At 38.5% G+C, this 19,118-nt stretch overlaps 1 protein-coding gene across 5 annotated transcripts in view; it reads left to right on the forward strand.

Moving 5' to 3' along the window:
- Positions 1 to 8,793: 8,793 nt before the first annotated feature.
- Positions 8,794 to 19,118, forward strand: part of Enox2 (ecto-NOX disulfide-thiol exchanger 2) — a 325,263-nt gene continuing 314,938 nt past the window's right edge. For all 5 annotated transcript variants that reach the window (XM_070039729.1, XM_070039733.1, XM_070039730.1 and 2 more), the window contains exons 1-2: positions 8,794 to 9,007; positions 10,105 to 10,164. The gene's annotated coding sequence lies outside the window, so the exon portion shown is untranslated. The remainder of the gene's footprint in view (positions 9,008 to 10,104; positions 10,165 to 19,118) is intronic.

Here is a 19,118-nt window from a genome sequence, read left to right on the forward strand (position 1 = left end):
GATTGGTCCTTAGGAATCAGTGAGGGAATATTTCTATAGTGTCTCCTTTTTAAGCTAAATCACCACACCAAGAAATCTACATAATGAATTGCACATTCCTGTCTCCATAGGAAAAATGGTTAGAAAATGTTTTGAGCTCACTGGATTCTAGCAGGGGAAGAATGTTGGATTCCCACATATATAGCCCTATCTCCTCCCCCTCCTATCTTGCAGTCTGTCATTAAGGCATGTTATCAGACTATTTCAAAACAAGGAGAAGATGCAAAAGAGTTTAAAATAGGAAAAGATAGTTGCTTGACTAATTCTCTACTTGTGTAGATTTGACTACGTTACTTAATTGCCCTTCTTCAGTTTTGCATCTGCAAAATTAGGATAGTACTAAGAATACTACCCATTTCGAATGATTGGCATGAAAATTAAATGTGTAATACATGGAAAGACCTTGGATTATGAACTCTAGTACAAGAATGCAACAAGTTATACTCAATGTTAGTAAGTAGACTAGTAGTAGCCATCATAAAAGTAGTTAATCCACTTTGAACTGAGCATGGAGATTGTGTTTCCAACAGGATTAGAAATAGATCTGGATGGAGCATCTAAGAGTCTTTGCCAAAGGAATATGGGAGACTATGCTTTTAGATCCCAACTGAGAGTGGATAAAGAAAATGAACCTATTTTCTGAGCAATTGCTCTCCTATCATATTTATTTAACTCATTATTATTTTATTTTATAATATGCAGCCTTTATGACACTGCAAAAACAATTCAGTGTTCCCATTCCCTGGTGTTGGCAGATACTACCAGAAAGGCTGGGATAAAGTAAGGAAGGTGATGTTAGAACATTAGATTAAATAAAAACGATAAATACTCTCATACTGGTTCAAGTCAAGTTTTACTGCTTCATGAGTTTGGGAGCTTTAGAGATTATTGGATCTACATTTCATAGCCCATCATTTAGTAGCTCAAGTATGTGAACAGCAAAAAAATATAGTTGTGACCCACTTAAATAGGACCATGCTGAAGCCTCCTGGTTGTGCAACTGAGGTACATTTTTCACTTCATTCCAGCCAAAGATTGTTACATGTCCTCCAGCCTCATGCCTCAAAAGTGCATACCATTTTTTTTGTCATAGGGCTTGAAGTTGGGGCCCGGGCACTGTCCCTGAGTTCTTCTGCTGAAGATGAGTGCTCTACCACTTCGAGCCACAGCTCCACTTCCAGTTTTCTGATGGTTCATTAGAAGTAAGAGTCTCATGGACTTTCCTGCCCAGGCTAGCTTTATATTGCAATCCTTAAATGTCAGCCTCCTGATTAGCTAGGATTACAAGCATGAGCCCCTGGAGCCCAGTTTGCATATCATTTTTGAGTGTAGGGTTATGGATTAACAAAGGCAAAGTTATACCTACTATAGATGCAAGAACATGATATTGAGATAGAAGCACTGCATATACCAGGGTCAAGCGTTGGCCATGAGTAGCATCAGGGAGTAAGGGAGTGGAACACAACAGTTCTGATTTGCTCTTTCAAAATACTGAGTCCATGCACCACATTTTATCAGGAGAAAGGGTATTCTATTAGAGACAAAGGCCATATGTCAACCATAGGATCAGAAAGTAGGTCTTTGAGTTTATTCTGTTTGGAGTTTACTGAGTTTTCAGGTGCAGACAGTCACATACCTAATCAAAATGGAAATTTTTACAGATACCCTTTCTGTCACTTTATGTCTCTTACCTCATTGGTGATTATATTGGTCTACTTAATGGTGTCCCCCAGGTCCAGTCAGAGCTCATTCTGCCATTCTGAAAGTACAAATATAATCCTTATTAACCACTCTATACAAATTCCCTGGGAGGAGATGTGGTTGTTTGATATAACGTATATGAATCAAGCCAAGTACAGATTGTGGAACTAATAGAAAACTGGCCGTATGTTTTCTTCAACATACTGTTGGCAAGATTAGTCTTTGGACATACACAAAAATGTAGAAGTCTACCTTAAAGTTCCTCTATTTTCTTCTGCCCCATACTATCTGTGCACACAGAACACTATCAGAAACTCTTGTTTTATACCATGTGATTCTCATGGAGAGAGTATCTACTGACTGTATGTAGCTCACAAAGATTATGGAAGTGCCTTCTTCACCATCTCTCAGTCTCTCTTCTGTTCAAAGCACTATGGGGATTACCCAATGGAAATCAGATTCTAACCACTAAATCCTTCTGTATATAGGCCTAATTATGCTAATGTCCAAAATAGCTACCTAATGTAATTCCTGGAGGCTGAAGTATTTTACAGCAGTATGATAAACAAAGAAAAGCCTTCATTTGATAGTTTGATGTATTTGAGTTCTGATCTCAGCTCTGCTATGTATCAGAAACTTCCTGCATATGTTTTCTTCATCATAAAAAAGGAGATAATAATCATGTGAACCACTTTTCAGAGTTGTGAGAATCAAATGAGATAACGGAGGAAGTCAAAGAATAAAGGCAAGATATAAATCTCATGTCCATAATACAGGCTGTGGTGTCAAAACCACAAGAGATTAGAGTCAGATAAAGCTGGATTTGAAACCTGTTAACTCTTCATTTCTCTTAAAGAGCTCAATCTTTATCTGTGTCGTAGGGGTAATATATAAAGACTATATAAATGGCATGAGGTTCCAATGGGAGAATATAAGTGAAGGTATAAGCTAGGCATGGTGGCTCATACCTGTATTCCTAGTACTCAGTACGCTGAGAAAGGAAGATTGTGAGTTTAAGCCCAGCCTGGAATACATAGTGAGTTCCTGTCTCAAAAAGAAGAAGAAGGAGGAGGAGGAGGAGGAGGAGGAAAAGGAGAAGATGACGATGACAGGTGCTGGTGGCTCACACCTGTAATCCTAGCTACTCATTAGGTTGAGAGCTGAGGATTGCAATTCAAAGCCAGCCCCGGCAGGAAAAGTCCATGAGATCCTTATCTCCATTAAACTACTCACAAAAATCTGGAAGTGGCTCTGTAGCTCAAGGTAGAGCACTAGTCTCGAGCACAAAGAGGCTTAGGGATAGTGCCCAGGCTCTGAGTTCAAGCCCTAGGACTGGCACTAAAAAAAAGACAAGAAAAAGCAAACAAACAACATGCACCCATGCATATGCATTTCAAATATTTACTGAGAATATAGTGAGAGTGAAATGATGGCGATCAGTGGAGCATGGGGGAAGATCAGGGTTAGATTAGAAAGGCTGCTCAGGAAAGTGCATTACTGGCACACATACACCATACATAAAATGAGAAAAGAGCTTAACAAATGGAAGTTTCCATTCATTGAAAAATTTTCCAACTTAGACTATGCCTGCCCAGATAGGTTGTAAAAAGCTCTCTCCCTGCAGAAGCATCATCTACTTCCCTGGGGTGGCTACTCCCTGCTTACCAGTTCTTTCCTTTCCCCTCAATTGCATGTGCTTGTCACTCTCTTCCTGGGCATACATTTCTGAGATGCCAAGGACATTGCTGGTCTTAATTTAAAAGTTAGTCTCTCTTCTCTTCATGGCTGCTATTGTGTTGTTAAAAATCTTTTTTAAAGGCCAATTTAGAACCCTTTTATGGCGAAGTAATTAACAAACTACTATTGCATGCCACAAATGAAGTAGTAATTTTTCTTAAGCCAGGCCACAGACCACACTTACAACATTAAATGTAGGTCTTGTGTTTAACCCTGGCCACTTTCCATGCTCCTAACCCAACATGTAGGCCCAGCTACGAATTTTGGACTTGGTGATTTCACCTAATTTCAAACTAAGCCTTTATCTTTGGCCACAGATATTTGAAAACTTCAGTCTATAAACCAAGCCTCTTTTGAACCATGTTTCAAAGTTTTACCCTTGATTAAGCTTGTTGAGTCCTTAGTCCAAGAATAGCTATACAGCTAACTCTCACACTCAGTATAAAATGAAGGTTCAGCATAGATACTAACTGAGCTCTAACCCTGGAGCACAGACTGATGCTCTCACTCTGCCACAGCCTGAGATCTGATCTTGGAAACCTACCCAGCTACAATTTCCACAGACTTAGCACTAACCAGAAAATGACCCCAACACTGGCAACAGAATGATTACTAAACTTGGCCTCATACACACATGAAAACATACACAGAGACCAAACTCTAAATGTGGCCAAAGACTATGCTGTAATCCAGGCCAAGAAGTGAAACCAAATCTTGAGGATGTATTCTTACTACAGCACAAGCTTGCACATAGGCAAAATATATGGCTACAGACTGAGACAAAACCCTCTTCAAAACCTAAATTCAAATCTAGCCAGAGATTGGTTCACAAATCTTCCCACAGTATAATCCACATAACCTAGGACAGGCTGAGCCTGACACTACCCACTGACTTGATTTCTAAGCCTTACTCTTACTTCTTTGATTGCATCCTGAAATTTCTCCATAGACTCAATTCCTAACTCTCACCACAAACTAAACCCATAAGCCTTCCAAATCTGACCTTCTACGCTGAAAATAAATCTGATTCCCCCAAATGGCTAAGGTCTGATCTTGACTCTTTCAGATAGAACGATTCCTATTTCTTTTAAATGCTCATCTCCTGCCAGTTCCTAACTCCCACCACATCTTTTTTGTTTTGCCAGTCGTGGGGCCTGGATGCTGTCCCTCAGCTCTTCAGCTCAAGGCTAGCGCTCTACCAGTTGAGCTACAGCACCACTTCCTGCTTTTTTTTTCTGCTTACCTGGTGCTGAGGAATTGAACCCAGGGCCTCATGCATGCAAGGCAAGCACTCTACCACTGAGCCACCTTCCCAGCCCTCCCACCACATCTTTAACCTTACCCCTGGCCATAAAGTGATTTCTAGTATCAGAATCTTAACTTCTCAGCAATACTGGCCAGTGACTGAACTCAAACCTTAAAGCATGAAGTAAGTACAAATCAAGCAAAGACATTACAAACATGTTTCATGTTCTTAGTCTGAAGCCTAAGCAGAAGACATAACTAACCCTGAGCTATGGCCAAAATATGAGCCCTCTTCCTGCCCACATTTGAAGCAATGAATGGATAACATCTGTAAATCTTGCCAGCAGTCTGAGAACTAAAGACAAGGCTCTAAGCCTATCCAAAAATAATCCCTCATACTACAAGGCTAACCCCAAACCCTCCTTACATCATTACACCCAATAACAAGCAGAGACTGTGTACTAACATTTGTCCTAGAGATTTAATGCATAAATAATGCTCCATATTCTGGCCACAGAATGAGCTGTGACAAGCTTTTTAGGGGAAGGTTGTGTAACAGAAAAATCAGCACAACCACTAAGCTCTGGGAAACCAGAATCCTGGCTTTTATTGAATCCTAAGTCTGGAAATAAAACTGATTGTAACACTGACCAAAAGCTAAAGTCAGGCTTGTTGGTGAGCCTAACTCTTGATATGGTATGTCTAAAGCTGGTACACTGAACCCTAACACTAATATCAGCATGAAGTCTTTTCCTGCATAAAGTAGAAATCCTAATACTGGCTAAAATTTGAACCTCAATCTTGCACATTGACTTCACAATGAATTATTCTAGGCTACACAGGACTAGTGGCAGCCTTATCATGAGCTTTTATACTGATAAGAGGGATTGGTGATCTAGCTATCAAGTGCAAGACCTCAAGTTGCATCCTCAGTATCAAAATGAAGAAAGAACGTGAGCCAGGTGCTGGCTCACATCTGTAACCCTAGCTACTCAGAATTCTGAGATCTGAGGATCACAGTTTCAAAACTAGCCTGGGCAGAAAAGTTCATGAGACTCTTAAGTCCAATTACCCAGCAAAAATCCAGAGGTGTGGCTCAAGCAGAGTGCCAGTCTTGAGGAAAAAGCTAAGTGAGAACATGAGACTGAGTTCAAGCCCCAGTACCAGCCCAAAAAGGAAGGAAGGAAGGAAAGAAGGAAGGAAGGAGGGAGGGAGGGAGAGAGGGAGGGAAGAAAGGAAGGAAAAGAAAGAAGGAAAGAAGACAGGCAGGAAGGAAGGAGAGAGAGTGAGAGAGAGAGAGAGAGAGAGAGAGAGAGAGAGAGAGAGAGAGAGAGAGAGAGAGAGAGAGAGAGAGAGAGAGAGAGAGAGAGAGAGAGGAAGGAAAAGGAAAGAGGGAAGGAAGATAATAAAAACACACATAAGGGAAAAGTAATCAGAAATGAGCTATGGTCCATGCCACAGACTAAAACATGACTGTAACTCTAGGCTCTAACACTGATAATCAACCTTGGTTTGCTGGTCTACTAACCGTGGATCTACTCTTGCCTGTAAAGGCAGATAAAGACTCATTAAGTATCAACCCCAGCAAACATTGAAGTCAAAAACATTCTACATTATAAACCTGAACCATGGCCATGACCTGAAGTCTACAGTGGCTCTTTACAGAGTCTTAATTTATTAATCAATCTCTGAATCTAGCCCAATTGACTTACTTAGGTCATTATTTCACAAATTAACCCATGTACATCAGTAAATCAAACAATATCACCTTTGTATGTATATAAACACACATTTCAATAATTATGTGAAAATATTACTTGTCACAAGTGAATATTTTAATGAGTTATTTTGCTTGTTACTAGAATTTATCCCTCCAAGGAAAGAGTTATCTGTTTCCCACTTCTCTATTCTATCTAGAATCATTGCTGGAATATTACAGATATCAAAATATTTGTTAGATACATGAATGAGTAGTATCCTAGTTCCTTGTTAACTTTCTGTCCTTCTATTACTTGGCCCCTCTGTGTTATATTTCAATGAATTCACTTTATTTTTTCTTGTATATCTGAGTGGCTATTCATTCTCAATTTACTTTGAATGCACATCTTTCTCTTCCTCCTACTTAAATATTGTTATTGTCTAGGTTCTTTATTTAATCTTTGTCTTCTAAGTATTATTTTTATGGGGTATAGGTATAGGTCAATGGGAGAATCTAATAAAAGTTTGAACTCATTGATACTACCCATTTATTCCTACCCAATCTAGTTTTTTACAGTTTGGAACTCCTTTTTGGTTCCTTGCACTCTCTTGCCTTTAGGCCTTTTTTCCATACTTTATAGAGAGTGTGGTTAACTTCTTTGTCCTATATAGTGGCTCTTCAAGTCTTATCCTCAGGAATGTCCTCCTCCAAAAGTAACAGATTCCTTTTAATCCATATTTCTGCAGAGTCCTGTGTAGACATCTATAGAGCAGTCTGCACATTATATATTGGTCTGTCTTCTCCCCTCAGACTGCAAGCTATATGAGGGAAGAACTATGTTCCAATTTAGTGGCAACAGTACCTAATCTAGATTGTGGTATAAATAAGTTTGCTGAATTAACAGCAAATCCACATTCATGTCTCCTTTTAAAATCATGGGCATTACCTTAATAAAATGCAATTATTCTTTCTTTCTTTTCCTTCTGTTTGTGATCCAAAAGTTGTTTGAACCAAGAAAATTGTAGCAATTCCAATGTAGCATCCATCAAGGTATAAGAATTCATTCTAGCAAGAAAAGAGTAAAAAGTTAGGAATAAAACTAGTTCTAATAAATTACCATATTTCTCAGGGTTTCAACTACTTGCAAATGTTTCCATCTATTTATTTACTTCTTAAGAAGTATTTTTGCTCAAAATGAAAGCAGTTTCTTAAAAACATATAATTACTTGTTATTATTTAAGTTGTATGGTGTATGTACTTTGTGCGATTGCATTACATAACTGTACTTGGACAGTATTCAAAAATGGTTACTCTAACCATATAGCTTCACTTCCTGTTAAACTGACTTCTTGTGGTCTGCCCTGCATCACCTTTCTATGTCTAATTTAAGACAGTTTCTAAGGAAAAACAGGATTCTCAATTAGAAAGAAAATATTCATTTTCCTAGGTCTTTAAATTGATTCTGATTCAGGTGGTTCTCACACGATAAATTTTTAAAGGACTATATCTCCTTTCAGTCAAAACTTTAAATTTACCATAACATCATATATATATATATATATATATATATATATATATATATATATATGTACATGTATGTGTGTGTATATATGTGTGTATACTCTCTCTCTCTCTCTCTCTCTCTCTCTCTCTCTCTCTCTCTCTCTCTCTCTCTCTCACACACACACACACACACACACACACACACACACACACACACACGACAGTCCTGGGGCTTAAACTCAGGGCCTGGGCACTTTACCTGAGCTTCTTTTGTTCAAGGCTAGCAACCATATCACTAAAGTCACAGCGCCACTTTCTGGTTTCTTCTGTTTAGGTGGTACTGAGGAATAGAACCTAGGGCTTCATGCACTCTAGGCAAGCAATCTACCACTAAGCCACATTCCCAGCCCCATAACATAATATATATTTTTAAATATTCAAAAAGGAATGAAAATGTCAAATCACAATGCAAATGTAAAGTGCTTCTTAAGAACATTAAAGTAAATTGAGAGCATTCATCTGTCCTCATAAGCACAACTCTGGATACTGAGACTCTGCCACATGGTGCATTCCAAACTACAATACCCAGAATGCCCTCCTTTGTCTAACTCCGCCCTGAAACTGCCTGAAACGGGACAGGGATAGGGGTGATATGTAATAAGAAGCGCTTTGGACTCCATTTCCCACACTCCATTTCACTTGCATCTCTCCGCCAATGGCAACACTAGATTTCCCGCCGCTGCAACCGCCACCATCCTGCCAATCCCCCCCCCCATCCCCACCCCCTGCTCCAAACAGCCACTAGCAACCTGAAACTACATTTCCCATAAGGAAAGAGAACACGCCTCAGACTTCCGCGGTGTCCGGTAACCAATAGGAGGTACCGCAGCGGCCACGGTGTGGTAGAGAGTTCAGCCTCAGGCCCCTGTCAGGCCTAGGCGGGTTAGTGAGAGTTGTGAAGTTGAGAAGACTTTTGTGTAACGTGGGGAGCCACGAAGTCACTCTGGGTCCAGGAGCTGCCGCATCGGCCCGGTTGTCCGGGGCTGCTTAAGGATTAGCGCTTCCGTAGCCAGGGAGCTGGAGGTCAGAGAGGAAGAAAGCCTGAGTGGCTGTGGCTGGGGACTGTGGGACTGAGGGGGCCTTAAAGAGGAGGATGCTTCCGGGGCCGCCGTCTTTGGTGCCTAACTCCGCCCAGCTCCGCATCTGCCAGGGGAGGGGGTGTCTGGACTTAGAGTGTCTTAGAGTGGGCGCCTCTTGCCTGGAGCCTCCGGAGCATGCTCTATTCTTCCCCCACCTCCCTTCAGTTATACTAAGTAGTACTGCTCTCTACTGTAGGACTATGGTAGGGTTAGAGACGCTCTCCCATTTCGTTGCTTGGAGGGGTTGGGTAATCCCTTTCTTGTCTCAATTTGCAATTCAGATTTGACATGAAGCTCCACGTCCTTTTCACATTTCCTTGGGAGGTGAGGGATTCCTTACTGCCTCTGGAACTTGACTTTTTGTCAAATTTCTCTATTTCTTTGATGGTGAGATTAAAAAAAAAATCAGCCTCTGATTATTGGCCCTCCTGAACTATGCACCCCCCTTCCCAACCACGTCTTTGGACTTTGAGGATTTCCCTTCACTTTTTAGAAGGGGTAGAAAGAAGAGGGGATATAATTTTGTTTTTGAGAAGTTCGTCTTTTTAGGTTCAGTGCTGTGTCCTGGTGATAGTAAAAATCAGATTGTATCTGTTTTAAACAAATGGGCAGTTTAAGGGTTTCCAGTAATTTGGTAGCATTGATATTGACAAACATTTGGGAGGGCACAGAATACGAAGTGCAGTAGACTGTGAGAAACAGTGAACTGTTCTGAACATGTATAAAAGGTCCAGTGGGGTAGGTCTAAGGGTATTCGAACATGAGTGAGGAGTTTGTGGAAGTTCAAGCCCAAACCAGAATATTCTGAAGTCTTGAAACACATCTGTTTTGTGGAAGAGGTGAAGTTTATTTTGGACTCCAAAGGAATAAAAGGAATTTTAAATGGACAGAGGAAACATAATAATACTGGAGTTGGATTTTGGAAAGGGGAAGTATACCAGATAGACTTGCCTGATTATAATGAGAGATAGCTTGAATATTCTGTATAAAATAAATTAAAGACAAAAAATTAAGGTTGAGTGATTTTTCTTTTCATCCTAGGAGAACCTGATTTGAGATCAATTCTTGGAGAATACAAAGAAGTGTGGTGGTATGTTCCAGGTGTGAGTTTAATTTAAATCTAAGAAGAAGCTTATTTTACAGGCATTTTCTTTCTGGCTATCCTTAGCCACAATCTGTGGTTGTCAGTTTGAAAGCCTAGTGAGTAAGAAATGCATTCTCTGTCCTTGTGCAGCAGATAACGTGAATTGTAATTATTTCATTGGGTGACAATAATGACTGCTATTCATGGAGCCTATATATAATGCCCCAGGCATCATCATAAACACCGTTACATTACATTAAGAGTTTTATGATGTACATATTTTATTACCCCCTCCCCCCAAAATCAGAGCAATTAAATACCTAGAGTCACATGGGTCCATAAGGACCTATGAGTTGAAATTTGAGTGTACATATTTTTTACTACTAAGTCTGTGCTCTTTCTACTATGGTTTACTTGTACTGATAGTCATTTTTGTTCTTGACTTTCCAGTTGTGGTAAGGACAGGTAATTGTGAGGTGTAGTTGATCATCCTGGCACAAACCCAAATGATTCATTTTGAAATTATATGTCAGAATTTGTCTGCTGTAAAGTAGCTGCCAATACCAAATTAGCTTAACTGCTGTTACAGCCATACCTAACTGTGTCTGCCAAAATTATAGTCAGTATGCATATTTCTGGATTATATGAATCTCTTTATGAACTATGTCTTACCTCTAAGACATTTGAACCTCGACAGTACTTTGCAATTTATTTTATTTTTTAAAGTTTCCCAGGTCCTGCCTACATAAAGAGTTGGAAATGTAACTTCTTGAGGTACTGTAGTATCTAGTATAACCAAAACAGTTACAAAGGACTGTGGAGAAATGGACAAAGGAGTACTTAGGCCAGAGAGAATCAAGGAAAAGTCTTACATGAGAAGATGACATGACAAATAGGTCTAGAATGATAATGAATTTTCTAGGCAGAGAACAGTAGAGAGGATGCATTGCAGACAGTGTGGACATTTCAAGTCATATAATCATGCAAAAGTAGGAAGTTTGCTCAATATTGACAGATTCAGGGTGGCTGGGTGCATATTATTGGGGACAAGGAAGTTGTGATGGTCAGAGAAGAGTTTTAAAACATATGTGGGAGCTAGTTTGTGAAGAGTCAACTGCTATGCTAAGAAATTTGGATATGTCCCTTTATGCTTAGTGGCTCTCAAAAAAACTGCCAATGTTGATTACATTATGTTCCCACAAAGATCAATTTTATTAGTTATATATTTGAGTGTGTCTTATAAAGAACAAAATTTAATTACTTCATCAAATCTAAAGTTACTTGGGATTTGATTTCATAAAAATAGATAAGGAACCAGTCTTAAGTTGATTTAAAGACAAATATTAAGTAAATAATAGTATGAATATGGTAAAAATATCAAATTATACTCAAAATAAGTGAAATTTGAGAAATAGTGTTGACAGGCAGTGAACAAATCATTGAAATGTTTTAGCAAAGAATTCTACAATCAGATTTTCAAATGTAGACAATGACTCTGGGAAGAATACACTGGAGGGAGATCATGTAAGTAGGATATGAGTATTTGCTTCTACAGAGATATGATAAGGACCTGAGAATAGTGACATATTAGGAGACAAAACAGATTTGAGAGGAATTTAGGAGGTAAAATTAGTAGGAGTAGGTAAATGTGAATATTATTATTATTTTTTTTGAGAGAGAGGGAGCTGATTTGTTCATTTTAAAAATTGTATTTTTGTATAGGCGTTGGGACTTGAACTTTCGCTTGGCTTTTTTTTTCTTTTTTTTTTTAATTGTGAAAATACTGTACAGAGGGGTTACAATTACATGGGCAAGATAGTGAGTACATTTCTTATCAAGCATTGTAGCCTCCTCCTTTGTTTACCCTTCCCATCCCTTCCCATCCTCCCTTCCCTCCACCCAATCCTCCCCCCCCCAAGTTGTAAAGTTCGTTTTTGACATGACAACTTGTACTTCTCATTGTTGCAACAGATCCACCTGTATCCTTATTTAAATGACTTGTTTTTCCCCTTCCCCTCCACAAATTATACCGACATCAAATACAGTGAAAGCATGGGTTATACTGTGGGGGAGGGACATACAAAGCAACAAAGAAATAATCTTATAATTGCGTTAGAAACAAATGCATGAAAGAAAAAAAAACTTTAAAATACATATCTTAGGGTTCCTTTTCCTAACGTCATCTTATCTGACCTTTTCTGCTTGACTCATACATATACTAGATATTGCAAATAAGGGAAACCATGGGACCTTTGTTTCTTTGGGCTTAATATAATTTTTTCCAAGTCTTTCCATTTCCTAACAAATGGGTCAATGTCATTCTTTCTGATGGAGGCATAGAATTCCATTGTGTATATATACCACATTTTCTTAATCCCCTGGAATAGTATTATATTAGTGTCAACACAATTGTTTTACGAATCTATATGTATGGCTTATTTGCCTGTATTATTATTTGTATTATATAATGAGTGTCCTATTCCAGAACATGCTATGCTCCTATGTGCATTAAGAATTTTTGGAGGTTGCTCCTGATGTTCAAGAGTGGGTTAATATTCCATAAAGTCATCCTTCCTGCTTTAGTATCCTTGTGAGGCTTCAAGACTCAGATGAAATATCAGGACAAGGAAGCCTTTCCAATAAATATTTCCACACATACACATAATATACACATTAATTAGGCCTCATGTTTTCATAGGACCCTACACTTTTCTCTATTCCAGCCTGAACCACATCATAGTTTGTCAGTCTGTGGATGCTTCCATTAACTCTACTAGCGTGTGAGCTCCTTGAAGACAGGGACCAGATCTCATTTATTTCCCTATGCATAGAATACACGAATAGTACTTGGGACATACTAGAGACCAAATAAGTGGTTATTAGATGAGAAAAAAGGATCAATATATTCATATGAGCATAACTCAGGTCTTTGGCAGCAAAGTTTTAAGCATATGAAAAATCAGCTATTCACTGTTTGCTGCTTGTGCTGAATGAAACAGTCAATTTAAATCCTCATACTTTTGTCATTTTCTCCAATCTTCCTTGGTTGTCTTACCTTTTTTCCTCATAATTTACACTTGTTTGTTAAACCTGCCTACTGCTTTGCTCCTCTTGACAGAGTTCATGTTCCTTTTCCCCTGATACTTTGCTAGGAAACATCCTTCTTCTCTACCTATCAAGCCCATTTGATTTCATCCTTGCCATCATTCTCAAATCCATCTCCTTCTAGTCATGACACTGCTGTGAGACTATAATTTAATACAGCCCTTCTAGATAGCAGTTTATCCATATGTATCAAAAATCTTAAAAACACAATATAGCTTTCAGGGCTGGGAATATGGCTCAGTGGTAGAGGGCTTGCTTAGCATGCAGGAAGTCCTGAGTTTGATTCCTCAGTACCACATACACAGAAAAAGCCAGAACTGGCACTGTGGCTCAAGTGGTAGAGTGCTAGCCTTGAGTAAAAGAAGCTCCGGTACAGTGCCCAGGCCTTGAGTTCAAGACCCAGGACTAGAAAAAAAAAGACTATAGCTTTATATAGCTTTCAACCTACCACTTCAACTTCTAGAGCTCTCTGTTTCGGAAATAAGCATGATGTTTCCAAAGCTTCAACTCCCAGTAAGCCTATCCCATAATTGTTCATACTAATGCCAGAGGAAAAAAATAACATCATAAATGTCCAATACTAGAGATGTGATGGAATAATTGTGGTACTATTGAGAAGAAAGCTGCATTACTAAAGTTTATTATGTGGAAACATGTTTATTACATATTGAGAGACAATTTGGGTCATAAAACTCTCCACACAGTATTGTAGGTCCCATTTTAAAAACATGTACAAGCCTGGCACTGATGGCTCACGCCTGTAATCCTAATTACTCAGGAGGCGGAGATCTGAGGATTGGGGTTTGAAGCCAGCCCAGGCATAAGAGTCTGAAAAAGTCTTATCTCCAATTAACCACCAGAAAACTAGAAGTGGTGCTGTGGCTCAAAGTGGTAGAGAGCTAGACTTGAGCAAAAAAAGAGCTCAGAGACAGTACCCAGGCCACAAGTTCAAGTCCCATTACCACTAACACAAAAACCCAAATAAAAATAAAACAACCATGTGCATATTTCACCCATGTCAAGTATATCTATATGTACACATGGGGAAAGTATCAGGTAATGTTAGATACAAAATATTAATAGAGGTTTTCTAAAACTGATTGATTGCATATGACGTTTTTCTGACCTTTTCATATCTTTCTTTTCTATTTATTTATTTTTTTTGGTTGGTTGTGGGGCTTGAACTCTGGGCCTGAGCACTGTCCCTCAGCTCTACAGCTCAAGGCTAGTGCTCTACCACTTGAGCTACAGTGCCACTTCCATATCTTTCTTTTCTAATAGTTTACAATGATACTTTTTTTTTTTACTTAAAAAATACACTGGCTCATGCCTGTAATCCCAGCTACTCAGGAAGCTGAGATCTGAGGATCACAGTTCAAAGCCAGTCCAGGCAGGAAAGTCCATGAGATTCTTATCTTCAGTTAACCACCCAAAAAGCTGAAGGTTGTTCTGTGGCTCAAGTGGTAGAGCACTAGCCTTAAGTGAAAAAGCAGCAACAGTGCCCAGCCTCTGAGTTCAAGTCCCCAGAACAGAGCAAAAAAGAAAAGCAGTTATATAAGATGCTTTTCCTTATCTATCCCTATTACCATTGCCTGAATTTGGGGCATGCCTACTACTCAGGACACATGCATCACTTCTAGTCTGATTTACTATTGCCTCCCAATCTTTTTTCCATAGATGCTGATAGTGATTTTTAAAAATTGTCTTTAAATAGTTATACAAAGGGGTTTCAATTAAACATGTCAGTTTATGAGTACAGTGTATCTTGGTCGATATCACCCCATGTGTTTTATAAATCATAAATCTGAAGCTATTCAATCTCTATATAAAATAGTTTAAAGGTTGCACAGTGTTCTTGAGACAATATTAAAACATTGTAGACCAACTTAGAATTAGTTCTCTGCTTTCATTTTCAGCATCAATTTTTCCTCTGTAACTTACTTTTTCTTGGGATCTTAGGCCAGTTCCAGGCACATAAGAGATGTATAGTTAATATTCACCAGATATTGATGTTGATTTTATGACAATCTACAGATCTCTCATTTAATCCTTATAGCAAAAATATTACAAATATAATCTTCATATTTTGTATGTGAGGAAGACAAATTTGAATAAATAAAATGAGAAGAGAAATGTTCATGATAAAAGACATTTTCAAATTTAATAAAAGGCAACCCCCCCCCCCCCGATACAACTCAACCCTCTTCATCTTCCTGCTGTCCCTGTTGGTCTTTGTGTGAATCCAGACTTTGAACGTTCTGTTGGGCAAGTTATATGTGACTACAGCATAACAAGATCAGCTTTAGACATGATACTATCATGTCACATGGTGCTAAAAATGTTCGTGTATCTTTCCTTTGTGTATATAACACAATGCAAAAGAGATGAAATAGCTATAGCTGCTCTGTTTCTCTTTCTGGTTTGAAATTCTATGGGAATGGGATTGTCAGAAGAGAGCTACAGAAAACTGGGAGAAAATTGAATGTATGAGAGAGAAGCTGCATCTCATAGGAGCTGATGTCACTGGTTAATTTATTTTTAAAATGTCATGTAGATGCATTTTTCAGCAATCTGTCCCCAGGGAAGACCTTGGTTGAATTCCACAGTTAATCCTATTTACAGAATACAGCTCATGCATGTACTGTATTCTTGCATTGTTAAGTGATCTTAGACATATGTAGTGGATTACCATAATAACATACAGTTGAGTGAATATGGAATACAAAATTTTCTCTTCAAAATGTATCTTTGGTCATATTGTCACTGAGGAGCTTAGTGTGTTTTCCCCTTCATTTTCCTTACAAATAACACCCATTCTGCATAAACGAATGCTCTGTAAAGCACAGAAGTCCTAAGCAGTCGTTTCTGATTAAAACTTTATAAGGAGTTAGCTCTAAGTACTCCAAAAGAATCTGTCATTCTCCTGCTCTATTAACAAAAGAGTTCAACATTGAAATTACAGTGTTTCAAATCATTCAATGAATTATTATTGAAGGCATACTATGTGAAAGCACTCTTAAGCGTTATACCAGATAATCATAAACAATACCTCTTTCAATGTAAGAGAGAGAGAGAAAACATAGAATGAGCAATTAAAAATAAATGAAAGAAGATATTAACCAGCTGACCCATGATATAAATGAAAATTTACCCAGCTGAAAATTGGAATTTGTCCCATTTGGGATTTATCCTTTTTTTCCTCCTGTCTCTTTCCTCTATGGGATATCTAGGTGCAAGGAGCTACCAGATAGCTGGTAAGCAAATGATCTGCTTTTCTGTTTACAAACAATATTTGAGACGGAACAGTGGCTTTCTGTGCATCCACCCGGCACAAGCCTGCTGGTGCTGTTGTGAGAGTTATGATTGTGTCAGCTCTTCCAGGGTTTCTGTCTCTGCTGCAGAGATTTGGCAGATATCTCAGACAAATTTTATGTCTCTTAAATCTTCCTCAAGCGAGGCTTGGCTCTTAGATTTATATGTACAAAAAAAGTGAAGTGTTTACCAGTTTGACATTTTGGAAGATCAAAAATGACTTCTTTAAAAAAAAATTCAGCATTAGTGTACAGAAAGGGCTAATTGCTTTTTCACTACTTATTTTAAACAGCCCTAATGTTTATTTCTCAGAAGTGGCTACTAATGATATATCTAAAGATTTACCTTCCCTGTCAAATATTGCTCCTCTTTTTCTTAAATACAAAAAATAAAGTTTTGTTGAAATCTTAATTTTTCCTTTTTTCTCTGCTCACAAAGTATAAAACATTGTAAGGTGGGATCATAGTGAATAGATTGGTTATCTAGAAGGGAAAAGATTTTTTTCATTATTTTCTTCTTTTCTGTTTGGTGCTTTGTTTTTCAGTGATCTCATAACATATTATTCCTTGGTATAATAATGATAGGTAAGAATAACAATTGGAGAACTTTCAACTCAGGGTTGGTTGAAAGGCACAGAACACAATGGAACGTTGGGCTGTAATTCAGGAAGTTGGAACATTGCATGGCAAATGTTATATAAACAATATTGCTTCAGTGTTGCTCTGTGAAAGATAAAGATGGGGAAATCACCAGAAAGGGCTCTTATCCACTCCAGCTGCTCTTCTATCAGCAACAACTGCAGCGAGAATTTCTTGGCATAAGAACTGTCCCACATTAAAGTCCCATGACAGATGCCCTCCTACCATTTCTTCTTCAGTCATGTCATCAAACACACCTCACTAGGCTTACATTGGTCACATACTCCTCTACTTTTCATGTTTTCAAAGATGCTGAGTTTGAATTCAAAGGACATTTGATATTCAACCTCACTCCATAAATATTTAAGTACATGTATAGGACCAGAACTTATGCTAAGTATTGGGGATATAATACAGAAGTAAAGCCAAATACAGGTAGGTGGCTCACACTTGTAATCCTAGTTACTCAGGAGGCTGAGATCTGAGGGTTACAGTTCAAAGCTAGTATGGATATAGAAGTCTGTGAGACTCTTTATCTTCAATTAGCCAGCAAAAAGCTAGAAATGGAGATGTGGCTCAAGTGGTAGAGTGCCAGCCTATGTGAAAATGCAAAGGGAGAATGTCCTGGCACTGAATTCAAGCCCTAATGCCAACACACACAGAAAGACGTAAACCCTGCCTGCCTTTGAAGGAGCTCATAATCTAGAGAGGGACCAACAAGCAACCTAATGATTATATTCCAATGTGAAAGGCATGCAAAGAGAGACATGTAATCAAGATGCTCTGGGGCCTGGTGAAGGGAAATTATGCCAGTATCCAGACCAGAGTTTTACTGTGCAGAATGTAGTTGAAGAAATGGCTAGCAAAGACTTCAAGCAGGGGGAATCACTAATACATGCAAAGCAATCATGTACAAATGGGTAGTTCTGCAAAAGATAAATACTGCTTATGAACAACTGGAAGTTTAGGAAAAGGAGAGAGGGTAAGAATATGGAAGGGTGTCCTACAGGCATTTAGTGAAGGAAGCTGATTCCTAAGAAGCATAGTCATGCCATGTAGGTTAGAGATAAGCCAGCACAAGGTTTAAAATGTGGGAGTAATATGAATGGATTGGAGAGTAGGCTTGCAAGGGGGAAGAGTAACAGGCGATGGAGAAAGTCCACTCATTTGGTTTGTTTTTATCAGTACTAAGTGTAAACATATGTAGTGGATTACCATAATAACATACAGTTGAGTTTGTTTTTATCAGTACTAAGTGTAAACAAACTTAGGGTCTCGTGCTTGCTAGGTAGATACTCCCCTACTTCAACCATGCCACTAGTCCTTCTCTTTTGTTTTTGAAATAACATCTAAATTTAACTTGGCCTAAGCTGGCCTGGAATAGTGATCCTCACTACCAAGTAGCTGGAATTATAGGCATATAACACCATGCCCAGCCAGAAACTCTAGTTTTCAATGGCACTAATCACTTACCACTGTACAACTTTCTCTCTTTTTTCAGTATATAATGATTCAAAATGATGAGACTTTGAACAATTCTTTCCTTCTGCACATAGAACATACATTCTTGTTACTCAGCTGAACATTCATTCTTCCCAACTGAAATTAGTGATCCCTGAAGTAACTGGGTTTGATTATCATGAAGGAAATTGGAGTTTCAGAGCATGCCGGCGCATTTCAGAAACATATGAGGTTTATTTATTGTTTGCTGAGAGAGCAGGGGTGAAGGAAGCACTGGTCAGTTTCCTTTATGAGAGAAACGGACAGATACTAAAGATATATCAGGAAGTGGCTGCTTGAAAAAAATATGCAGCATCCAGAATACTAGAAATCCCTATGTCATAGTATGTAAAATAGATGTAAGGGCCAGAAATATATGAATTAAAAATGCATTTTGAAGTTCCTTGTAAACCCAT

Source organism: Dipodomys merriami, unplaced genomic scaffold (genome assembly GCF_024711535.1).
Source record: "Dipodomys merriami isolate MVZ:Mamm:240054 unplaced genomic scaffold, mDipMer1.0.p SCAF_3, whole genome shotgun sequence".
Classification (NCBI taxonomy): Eukaryota; Metazoa; Chordata; class Mammalia; order Rodentia; family Heteromyidae; genus Dipodomys; species Dipodomys merriami.